This window comes from Bos taurus, chromosome 17, assembly GCF_002263795.3.
Source record: "Bos taurus isolate L1 Dominette 01449 registration number 42190680 breed Hereford chromosome 17, ARS-UCD2.0, whole genome shotgun sequence".
In the NCBI taxonomy this organism is placed as follows: Eukaryota; Metazoa; Chordata; class Mammalia; order Artiodactyla; family Bovidae; genus Bos; species Bos taurus.
In genome coordinates, this window is record NC_037344.1 from 40,783,277 (window position 1) to 40,795,099 (window position 11,823).

An 11,823-nucleotide genomic window follows, 5' to 3' on the forward strand; every position below is an offset into this window, starting at 1 on the left:
CCCACCGCTGTTTTCTTGCAGCCTCCTTAGAGAATGCTCAGTCATCAGCATCATCCTTGCTAGAAAAAGGGAGCAGGTGAATAAGCCATGACTTCTTCTGTGTATGAAGCATGGTGCTAAGTGCTTTACATACATGTAATATGTAATTTGACTCTTAGCACAACCCTTGAACTAGATACAATAATCCCAGTTTTTCAGATGAGGAAATTGAGCAAAATGAAATTTCTTGGTGTCTTAGTCCAGGCTACTATCACAAGTTATCACAGACTGGGCAACTAAAACAACACACATTTCTTTGTCACAGTGCTGCAGGCTGGGAAGTCTGGGATCAGGGTGCCAGCATGCTGGGACTCTGACTGAGAGCCCTCTTCCTGGTTGGCAGGTGGCCGTCTTCTTGCTGTGTCCTCATACAACACAGAGCAGAGGCAGGAAGCAAATTCTTCTGCCTCTTTATTTTATTTTATTTTATTTTATTTACTTGGCTGTGTCAGATCTTAGTTATAGCATGTGGGATCTAGTTCCCTGACCAGGGATTGAACCCGGGCCCCCTACATCAGGACTGCGGAGTCTTAGCCACTGGACCACCAGGGAAGCCCCTGTCTCTTCTTCTAAGGGCACTAATTCCACCAAGATGGCTTCACTTTCATGATTTCATGACCTCCCGAAGGCCTGGACACCATCAGAGTGGTCATCAGAGTCTCAACATGTGAATTTTGAGGGGACACAGACATCCACAGCACTTGCCAAAAGCACCTCACTGAGATAAGAGTATTTTGTTTGTAGATTCCTCAGCTCAACTGAATTCAAGTACAGATTTCCTGTCATCAGCTCTATTGTCTGGTTATTTCTATATCCTAAGCAATTAGTGCAAAGATAAAGCAAAGAAGCTTGCCTTTGAGCTGGTGATGACCTCAATCAAGGTTGTTTTCATCCCCCAGGGAACTGCAAAATGATGCCTTCTTCACTAAAGATTTCCTGAGGGGAAATAATTGGGGTGTGTTATATTTAGAGAAACAACATGTTCGTTCTTAGAAAAATATTTGATTTTCTTCTATGTGTTACAGCACTTTGTATCTATTCATCTTTTTAGTTTCAGAATCCATTCCAGGCTTCTCACCAAAGTTTTCTGGCTTATAATTTTTGGCTGCAATACACATTATGTGGCCATGGGAACCTGAGGACTGCTTTTTGGAAACCAGTGTGATTTTACCATAAAAGGTGTCTTTATGGGCACAGAACTGGTGCTGGCCCGAGGAAGCTTTGAGTTCTTCCTGCAATTTTCCTCAGTCCCTCCACACCCAGCCACGAGGGCTCCTGGTTTTCATTTCATGGACTGTGAATTGCAGTCTCTCTCAAATTTTTCCTTTCCCCAGTATTTATACAGCATGACCTTGCTTTGAGAAAGGGGCTTGGATCCAGAGGGCTGGGTGACTGGCTGGCTAGATATGTGTATTAACCTGTTCTATCTGTTCTAATCCAACAGATTAAATGTCGAGGAGGAAAAAGAACACTCATAAAGGGAGAAAAGGTACAGAATGACTTTGCATAATATGTTTTTGAGTCTTCATACAACTTTTTTCTTTCCTTTCCTTCCTCTTTTGGCATTTTTCCTCTCTCCCTGGACTGCCTAGTTCTTTTGAGGGTTCGTCCATCAGGGCAATGGTTCTCAAACATAAACACGCATCAGATTATCTGGAGGGAGGGCTGGGTTGAAGCACAGTTGAAGAACTTGCTTCTAATAAATTCCCAAGTGAAGTGGTAGCTGCTGGTCCAGGGCCAGAGTCTGAGAACCACTGGTCTAGGGACTGTGCTTTATTATCTGAATCTTTTCATTCATTCATTCAGTGTTTAGTGAGACATTACTGAGTCTTAGACACACCATTCCCCTGACAGAACCCAGCTTTAGGGACTGGTATTGTAACTGAAAGTGGAGCCTGGCTCAAAAGCCAATAAAGAGGCCAGGTTGGTAGAAAGGAAAGTTTGCTTCACTTTGGATGCCAGCAATGAGTGGGAAGGGTAGTGTGTGTGCTCAGTCACTCAGTCATGTCCCATTCTTTGCAACCTCACGGATTATAGACTGCCAGGCTCCGCTGTCCATGGGGCTCTCCAAGCAAGAATACAGTAGTGGGCTGCCATGTCCTCCTCCAGGGGAATCTTCCCAACCCAGGGATTGAACCTGCATCTCCTGCACTGCAGGAGGATTCTTTACCATCTGAGCCCTGGGAAGGGTGGACACCTGTCCAAAGGCTGACCCAATCCCCCACCCCGCTACTGACAATCGGGGACAAGAGCTTTTATAGTTGGGGGTGGGGGAGTCTACATGCAGAAACAGCACAGCCAGCTCTAATAGTCGTCTTGAAATTGGTCATCTGTGGTCTGATCAGTGTCGTCTTGATTGTTTTAGGTACAGTTAATCTTCAGTTCCAGGGTCTGTTTGTTCCCCTTTCCTTGAGGCCAGTTCTTGGAACTGTGGCAGCTTATGTCATGGCTATAGTCTGGTCATAATGTAGTTCATTTTTTTCCACCTGGTGGGTGTTTCAGTACCTGCAAAATAGCTCACAGGATATGACTCTGAATCTTAGCTATAGCCCCTGAGAAGGAACTGCAAGCCCTTGATTTTGCTTACTGACTGCATTGTTATTATTTGGTCTCCTTTGACTATTTTTCTTTGCTTCTGACTGTTTTTTCTCACTTCTCTGATTATGCTTATTCTTTGGCTAAAGATATTTTCAAAGACAAAAGGTGGGCAGAGGACATGGGGGGCTAGGACCATAGAGTCCTGGTCCATTTCGTTATTTAGTGAGTCTTTAATAAATGTTAATTTGTTGTCCAACCTATATTTCCTCGAGTCTCGGCAGTCTGTGGGAACCAAGCATTCTTTGGTGGGACTGACTCCAACTCCACTGATGCTCCCCATCTCCTGCATGAAAGCAGACCTCCAGTAGCTCTCAAAAAGCACTATTTTGCCACAGGGACTTGTCACTGGTGTGTTTATAAACCCGCTCAGTTCTGATCACTGCACGCCAGTCTCTCTCCGGGATGTTTTCTCTGTGGAGCTACTTACAAGGGACTCACTGCCCAGCCCTCTCGCCACTGCTGCCACCTTCTATGGTGCCCACACCAGGAGTGCCACCCCTCTGTTTCCCAAACTGCCATTCTCTCGAAGTGGGAGCAGGGAGCGGGGTAGCTCCCTGACTCTATTTCTTACCTCGAGACCGACCTGTGCTGCTAGTACCTCATTGTCTCAGAATAAAACACGTAAATCCCTCTATCAGAGTTTGCCTGTAGTTCTTTCCTGGGGCTTGAACTCCTAGGGTCAATGGGTCGGATACATGACACTCATACATTCTGTCTTTTCTAATCCTCTTTTTCTATCTGTTCATAACCACGTGTGTGTGGTTTGCCACATGTGTCTGAGCCATCATCTGGAGCACAACGGAGTCTCAAAACGACTGGATAGAAATGCAAAACGGGACCTCAGTTTCTCCTGGTCTTATTTTCCTGTACTTTTAAGGTGTTCATTTATAGCTCCATTTCTAATGTGGCAAATTTCGTCTAGGATTGCCAGGGACCTCCCTTCCTTTAAGTGTATTCTGCCTGCAGCTTATTTCTTTTACAGCAGCGATCCTTTGTCCACACTAGGTTCCTGCAAGGAGCCTAAGGATGGAGACACAGACAGAAAACCACTGCTGCCCAGGACGTTTGGTCCTGAGCCACGAACGACCCAGGGCCAGTGTGTCTATCTGTCTTGGCTTTCTTCTGTGTGGCCTTGGAGTGTGGGCAGGAAGCAGAGAATTGAGGCCTTCAGCATCCACAGTGGAAACAGAGAAGCTTAGTTGTCTAGACTGTCTGGGGCTTTTAAACGGAACTTACCTCCAACTTACCTACTTTTTCTGTTCCTCCACCATGACTCTGGGTGTCGTTGGGTTTTAAAACTATAAAACAGATGCTGATTATTATAACATGCATGGTTATAATGGTGGTGGTTTAGTCGCTAAATTGTGTCCGACTCTTGTGACCCCATGGACTGTAGCCTGCCAGACTCCTCTGTCGATGGGATTTCCCAGGCATGAATACTGGAGTGGATTGCCGTTTCCTTCTCCAGGGGATCTTCCCAACTCAGGGACTGAACCCGCGTCTCCTTCATTGTAGACGGATTCTTCACCACTGAGCCACCAGGGAAGCCTATGACATGCATAGATCCTCTAATTATTCAGAAGTGAGATGACAACCCTATGAATATCTGTTATTGCAAACAGATGTCAAACTGGTCGAAGTACATTTCATCTGCTTCCTGGAAACACTGCTCAGTTTCCGATCGTGTGGCAGGGCCATCCTAACACAAACACACTCTAAATAAATGGAACCAGCGTTCCTAGTGAGATGAGGGTAAAGGGACTGTTGTGGGGGATTCCTACACCTAGAAACAGCAGGGTAACTCTTCATCAGGTGTAACAGTGGACCGAGGGGAGGACATCCAGTGCGTGAAAGACTGGGTAGTTTGTTCCCTGGAAATAGTCCTATTGGGGGCTTTCCTGGCCACATAAGAGAGATGAATCTAGGACACTCAGCACCACTTCATAGATCTGTAAGGCTAGCTCAGAGGCAACACTGGGTTTTCTTTCACAAGGCTCCCCAGGAGGCTCAGTGGTAAAGAATCTGCTTGCCCATGCAGGAGGCTCACGTTTGATCCCTGAGTTAGAAGGATCCCCTAGAGAAGGAAATAGCAACCCACTCCTATATTCTTGCCTGGGAAGTTCTACGGACAGCAGAGCCTGGAAGGCTACAGTCCGTGGGGTCTCTAAGAGTTGCACATGACTTAGCGACTAAACAACAAACAACAACTCCTACTGAGACTAGATGTGGTGGCCTGAGTCAACAGGAAAGATGTCCTTAACTGTGAGTCATCAAGTGTCAGATGAAAGTGCACATATTTCTAGAACATACAACACAAAACCTGTAACTTCTTTATAAAGGTTTAGAGACAGATCTAGGACTTCCCTGATGGCTCAGATGGTAAAGAATCTGCCTGCAATGCAGGAGACCAGGGTCCGATCCCTGGGTCAGGAAGTTCCCCTGGAGAAGGGAATGGCTATATACTTCAGTATTCCTGTCTAGAAAATCTCATGGACAGAGGAGCCTGGTGGGCTACAGTCCATGGGGTTGCAAACAGTCGGACATGACTGAGTGATTAATACACAGAACTAATTTGGATCACTTTTGAAGGAACCACCAATTTCTTGGTACCAATTAAACCCATTTATAAAAAAATTTCAAAGCTTATCAGGCTAAGGGTGTTTCAGCAACAGGCCTGGCCAGCTTGTTGCTGCCCAGGCCTGATGTTAAGATCGGTGATAAGGGTGCTAGCAAATTCCCCACGACGAGTAGGACAGGAGTCGGGCCCAAGAACTGAGGCTAAAGCCAGGATTATAGCTCTAGAAGAGCTGCGGATCTTAGAGATCAGGAGGGCAGCAGGCAAAGGGCAGGACTCAGTGGACAGATCTGGTCAGCACAAATTGATTTCACAGAGGAAGCAGTGAGCGAGATCTTAGTTCCCTGCCCAGGAATTGAACCTGCATAGTCTGGATGAAAACCAGAAATCCTAGCCATCAGAACAGCAAGGGCTAGAGGCTAGAAGCTATTTTTCCCTGGATCTTTGCTCTCATTGAAAAATGCATGTCTCGCAAAGGCAAAACTGTAAATGCAGGTACAAAGTTTATTATTACTGACACAGCACCACAAATGAGGAAGCACACAGAAAAACAGTTTTAGTTAAGACAGAACTAAGGTAGAGATCGGAGAAGGCAATGGCACCCCAGTCCAGTACTCTTGCCTGGAAAATCCCATGGACAGAGGAGCCTGGAAGGCTGCAGTCCATGGGGTTGCTGAGGGTCGGACATGACTGAGCGACTTCACTTTCACTTTTCACTTTCATGCAATTGGAGAAGGAAATGGCAACCCACTCCAGTGTTCTTGCCTAGAGAATCCCAGGGATGGGGAAGCCTGGTGGGCTGCCATCTATGGGGTCACACAGAGTCGGACACGACTGAAGTGACTTAGCAATAGCAATAGCAAGGTAGAGATGCAGGAAGAGAAAGGGTGTGGGCGTCCCCTCCTAGTAGGAGGCAGTTAAGTCCTTTTTATATAGGGCGGTTCTTTCGGGTCTTTGTTTACCTTTAGCCAATTATCTGTTTTTGTTTTTTTTTTCCCCCACACCTGACCTGCTCTATGATCCTCCCCAACATTTTTTCCAAGATAGATTCCAGCCCAGAGGCCTATGGGATATTAGCATCACCTATTATGGGGTGGTGCCCCCTCCTTTTTGACCCACAAGGAGACTTTCTGCGCATGTGCAGTGTCTCCCTTGCTCCAAGGATGGGAAATATGTGACCTCTTGATCCTTGACTCAAACAAGATTTAGCCCCTCTCTATTCCTGCCGTGATTATTACCTTAAGGTATCCACAGGAAGCAAAGCCTGGCTATTTATCTTGTTTCAGGTGTCATGGCCATTTCGGAGAGCAAACAGGAAGCTGGTTGTAAGTATCTTAACCTGGAGCCCACTTATCCCGTTTCAGGAAATTCAAACAGGTTGTAAGTGTCTGGCCCGAAGTCCATCTTTTTCTTGCCCCAAGAAATGTAAACAGGAGGCCAGTTGTAAATATCTAGCCTGGGGCCCATCTTTCTCCTGCCTCAGACCAGAAACAAGTATCCATCTGTGGGTCTGTACCTTATGTACCAAGTCTGGGTCAAGCACAGCAAGAAGTTTACCGCTAAGCTTTTCAGTGACGGGGGCCCTTAGGCATCCGTCTGGTGGGTGAGCTTGCGCCCACGTCAGCAGCAAATAGCATACTTGACAGATGTGCGGAAAGGAGAGCCCTCCTCACCATCTGCTCTGGTCCTGGACTTCTCTCAGGTAAAGGACAAACAGTCTTTCCACACGTGTATCTTTTCCTGGGAAGCCTTGAAAGATTTAAAGATTATTTCATGGCCAGTGAAACCTAAGATGTTCCACTTGACTGTAGATAAGTTTAAATTTGTTTCTGAAACTAGGCATTTAACTTTTAGAAGCCTGAGTTATAACCTTTCACACTAGACTTTTTCAAACTGTGAATTTCTGGGCTCCTTCTCACAGAAATTAAGGGGAATCTCTGGGGAGCTGGATGGAATATAGGTATCTATTTTTTTTTTTCAAATTTTCAGTGATTTCATTGTTCTTTAACTTTTTATTTAATTTTGAAATAATGAATACATCGGGCTTCCCTGGTGGCTCAGCTGGCAAAGAATCCGCCTGCAATGCAGTTCGATCCCTTAGTTGGGAAGATCCCCTGGAGAAGGGAAAGGCTACCCACTCCAGTGTTCTGGCCTGGAGAATTCCAGCTACTGCATAGTCCATGGGGTCACAATGAGTCAGACACAGTTGAGCAACTTTCATTTCATTTCACTTCACTTCAATGAATTCATCATTGTAAACCACAAATTCTTCACTGTAATTAAAAAAGATGTAAAAAAGTATTACTCTCTTACTCATTTTCTATATAAGGGTATAGTGTCTATGATCATGATATAAAGAATATAAATGAGTATTTGTTTACCCACCATCTTTTTCAGTTTTATTAAAGGATAAGATATGTATGGAAATACACAAATAGTAAATGGATAGCCAAGAAGCTATCCCCAAATGAATACCACCTAGGTGAAGAAATGGAGAAGGCAATGGCATCCCACTCCAGTACTCTTGCCTGGAAAATCCTATGGATGGAGGAGCCTGGTAGGCTGCAGTCCTTGGGGTCACTAAGAGTCAGACACGACTGAGCGACTTCACTTTCACTTTTCACTTTCATGCATTGGAGAAGGAAATGACAACCCACTCCAGTATTCTCGCCTGGAGAATCCCAGGGACGGGGGAGCCTAGTGGGCTGCCGTCTATGGGGTCGAACAGAGTTGGACACGACTGAAGCAACTTAGCAGCAGCAGGTGAAGAGATAGAATATTAGGGAATTCCATGGAGATCCAGTAGTTAGGACTCAGCTCTTTAACTGCAGGGACCCAGGTTCAATCCCTGGTCAGGGAACCAAGATCCTACAAGCTGTGTGGCACAGGCCAAAAAAAAAAAAAAAAAAAGAGTGTACAATATGAGTTAAAAGAAAAAAAAGAAGTGGAACATTAGCACATACCACAGTGCCTGCGCACATTACTTCTCCATAAATGTATAAAAAATTAGTGGGTTATTTTAATGGGCCACACCATTGTCTCATTGTCTACTTTTCCACTTTGCTCTCCTGATAGGTTTATTTTTCAATGGAGAGAGAATGTTAGGTGTGAGGATTATCCTATCAGTCTCTCTGAGCTAATAATATTCATAGCAATGCAAATATTTTGAGTGTTCTATGTGTCTTTATGTGGCATATGTGGATATTAGAGCATGGCAGCAAATTTTCAAACCATGACTCATTCAAGGAATTCAGCCTTATTTTTCTAAAAGTAAATGAAACTACTCTTTGGAGCCCATGATACCTGATGGGAAAAAATACCTTTGTGTTCAGTTTCAATTTTAACCTTGAACAGAAGGTGGGAATGGTTACACATTTCAATGTGGGTTCACCAGGCCTGGGAATGCAGCTGCTGCCCTGGGGAGCCTGAGGTCTCTGGGGCAGAGGATGTGGCTCTGTCTGTTGGACCACTTGTGAGCAATACACACAGGCCCAAAAGAGAAAGTCAGCCTGCCGGTCATCTTAAGTGCTGCCCAAGAGGACAGCCTGAAGAGACAAGGAGCACTCCACGGAACAGTAGGCTGTCAGATTCCAAAGGGCTGAGCAGACATCAACAGCCAGCCAGAGAGGCCATGATCTTCAAAGGCGGGGCACCACCCCCTCCCCGGTCAAGGGTCAGCTTTAAGCACCTGCCCCGTCCAGAGAGCCAGCATGCCAATTTATCGCGTCAGAGGAAAGCAAGGCCGTTTCTGCTGTTAGCTTTGCCTCCCCATCACCCTTCACCTCTGGGACAGCCAGAGCCACTCACGGCAGAGTGAGTGGGCGGGAGGATCAGGTACAGGAGGGGCTAGACAGAGAAAACAACCCCCTGTGGATTTCCTTTCTCCTTTTTCTATAGATTTTGGCCACACTTTCTGAGGAATAGCAAGCTTCCAGAGAGGGGAAATGCTGTAAACATAAATGTGAACATCTTGACTATTACATAGAATCTAACTTTTGATTAGTTTATATCTGTGACTAAAATAGAGACATTAAAAATATAATCTAAGTCTGACTATAGAAGTTATGTCTGAATTTTTATGCAAAGGAGTTGAAAAGCGCTATACTAGTCCACAGAGCAGGTTTGAATAGGCAGTGGGAAGAATGATTCAAATTGCTTTCTGGGGCTTCTCTGGTGGCTCAGTGGTAAATAATCTGCCTGCCAACGCAGGGGACGCAGGTTCAATCCCTGATCTGGGAAGATTCCACATACTGTGGGGCAACTTAGCCTGCTTGCAGCAACTACTGAAGCTTGTGTACCTAAAGCCTGTGCTGCACAGCAAGAGAAGCCACTGCAACGAGAAGCCCATGGACTGCAACGAAGAGTAGCCCCCGCTCTCTGCAACTAGAGAAAAGCCCCTGCAGAAACAAAGACCCGATGCAGCCCAAAACTAAAACAAACAAACAACAAAAAAAGTTTTCTGATTCTTACTGCTGAGCATTGCTTATCCAGTGTATTTTTAATATCAGCATGTTAGCTACAACCATGGTTCTATGAGCTGGTTCCTAACTCTACCAGAGATCTTTGCTTTGGGGCAATGGTGACTCCCTGTCAGGAGGCCAAGGCTGGGAAGGGCCTCTGAGATGATCAGTGAGGTGTCAGGGACAAAAATGTGGGGAGAAGAGGGACAGTCAACCAAGTTCACTAACTCAGACAATTCATTTCTACTTCCTATACATTTATCCACTAAAAAAACAAGTTTTGGGAACAGTGGAGCTTTCCCCTTAGTATATCCTGGCCTTTGCCAAACACTAACTTTTATTTTTGAAGAGTTCGGGTCAGTTATTCTTCTAAATACAAGAAAATAACAAGATAATTTTACAAACCAGCTTTGTTATAGCTTTCTTTCAAGAAGTTAATATTTATTATCTAGAAAGTAATTCTGTGCTCATGGAGGTATGCTTTAAAGAGTATTGCTCCCATATAATCCAGCAATCTCACTCCTGGGCACATATCTGGAGAAAAACATGGTTTGAAAGACTACGTGCAGCCTAGTGTTCACTGTATGGCTGTTTACAATATCCAGGACATGGAAGCAACTTAAATGTCCATCAGCAGAGGAACAGATAAAGATGATGAGGTATATATATGTGGTGGACTATTATCAGCCATTAAAAAGAATGAGATAATGCCATTTGCAGGAATATAAATGGACCTAGAGATTATCATACTGAGTGAAGTAAATCAGAGAAAGATAGATATCATATGATATTGCTTATATGCAGAATCTAAAAAGGATACAAATGAACTTATTTATGAAACAGAAACAGACTCACCGATTTAGAGAATAAATTTATGATAACCAGTAGGGGACAGGTAGGGAGGAGGGCTAGAATGGGAGATTGGGATTGGCGTGCACACACTGCTATATATAAAGTAGATAACCAACAGGGACCTCCTGTATAGTACAGGGAACTCTACTCAATACTCTGTAATAACCTAAATGGGAAAAGAATCTGAATAAGAATAGACGCATATATATGTATAACTAAATCACTATGTTGTACACCTGAAACTAACATAACATCATCAATCAACTATACCCCAATACAAATTTTAAAAAGAGTATTGAAGTACAATGGAAATCAATTTGATGCTTAAATTCTAATTAAGCTTAGACAGAATCTACAGGTATTTCTAGGCCTCTGTCAGTACTGGAATTGTCCTGTCTCGTTCCTCCACATGGCAGAACTTTTAAAGAGGAAGAAAGATCTGAGTTTGAGTGCTAAAGGAACAGTTCTATTATGATTTTCGGTATTTCATTACTTGGAAGTTAACTCTTTCCTTCTATATATATTCTAATGCCTTGATCTTTTTTGCATTGTCAAATGTAGTCTTTTTAGGATTACAGACAATACTCTAATTTCTCCAACCCCCATATCACAACCTTCTTTTCTGGGGCGGGGAGTCATTCCCTATCTGCTTCCAGTGTGCCTGCCTGTTTGCCTTCTAGATTCTATTTGCTGTAGAAGCAAAAACGGTACGTCTAAGTGAGACCCAGAGGTCATCAACCCTTGCCTCTGTACCGGGACACACAAATCACCTAAACCAATCACTAACCTGTTTTTTAAATACCTCCAATCAGAGAGAATCCGCAACTTTCTTTTTGTGATCTGTTGTACTGTGCAACAGCACACTGTAAACGTCTCTTCCTACCCATGTGTACTCCTATTTGCCTGTTCTATTTTAACCTTCATTTGCCTTAACACTTTCTTACCTTTTTATGAATTTCTAGGCCACTTCTCAGAAGAGGTGGGAGATCAATGTGACTCTGGCCACAGCCAGGATGAAAAGGTGAGTCCCTGGGAACTCCGATGCTCTAATCCCAGGCCTCTGGGGTGATGGCATTCATCTCAGGAGGCCTTTATTCTACTGCTGCTAAGCAAACCCTCTCAAATGCCTTTGAATTCCAAGAGTCTGTTTCTAAACAGGACACTAGAGGGCTCCCGGGGGTTAAAAATAAGTGGAGAAATATTTGAATGAAAACTGCTTCTGGACGGCATTTGTTTTTTTCAGAATTTAAAATTAAAGTTCATTTTTTTTAATATGAAAAAAAAAAAAACCCTCACGTC

At 44.2% G+C, this 11,823-nt stretch overlaps 2 long non-coding RNA genes across 4 annotated transcripts in view; one reads left to right on the plus strand and one right to left on the minus strand.

The window, feature by feature from the left end:
* Positions 1-3,283, plus strand: part of LOC132342600 (uncharacterized) — a 22,133-nt gene extending 18,850 nt beyond the window's left edge. For all 3 annotated transcript variants that reach the window (XR_009491046.1, XR_009491043.1, XR_009491042.1), the window contains exons 3-4: positions 1,484-1,528; positions 2,850-3,283. This is a non-coding gene — a long non-coding RNA (uncharacterized lncRNA). The remainder of the gene's footprint in view (positions 1-1,483; positions 1,529-2,849) is intronic.
* The window catches only part of LOC132342601 (uncharacterized), a 24,577-nt gene extending 12,814 nt beyond the window's left edge, over positions 1-11,763 (minus strand). Inside the window, exon 1 of the long non-coding RNA XR_009491047.1 lies at positions 11,469-11,763. This is a non-coding gene — a long non-coding RNA (uncharacterized lncRNA). The remainder of the gene's footprint in view (positions 1-11,468) is intronic.
* Positions 11,764-11,823: the final 60 nt, after the last annotated feature.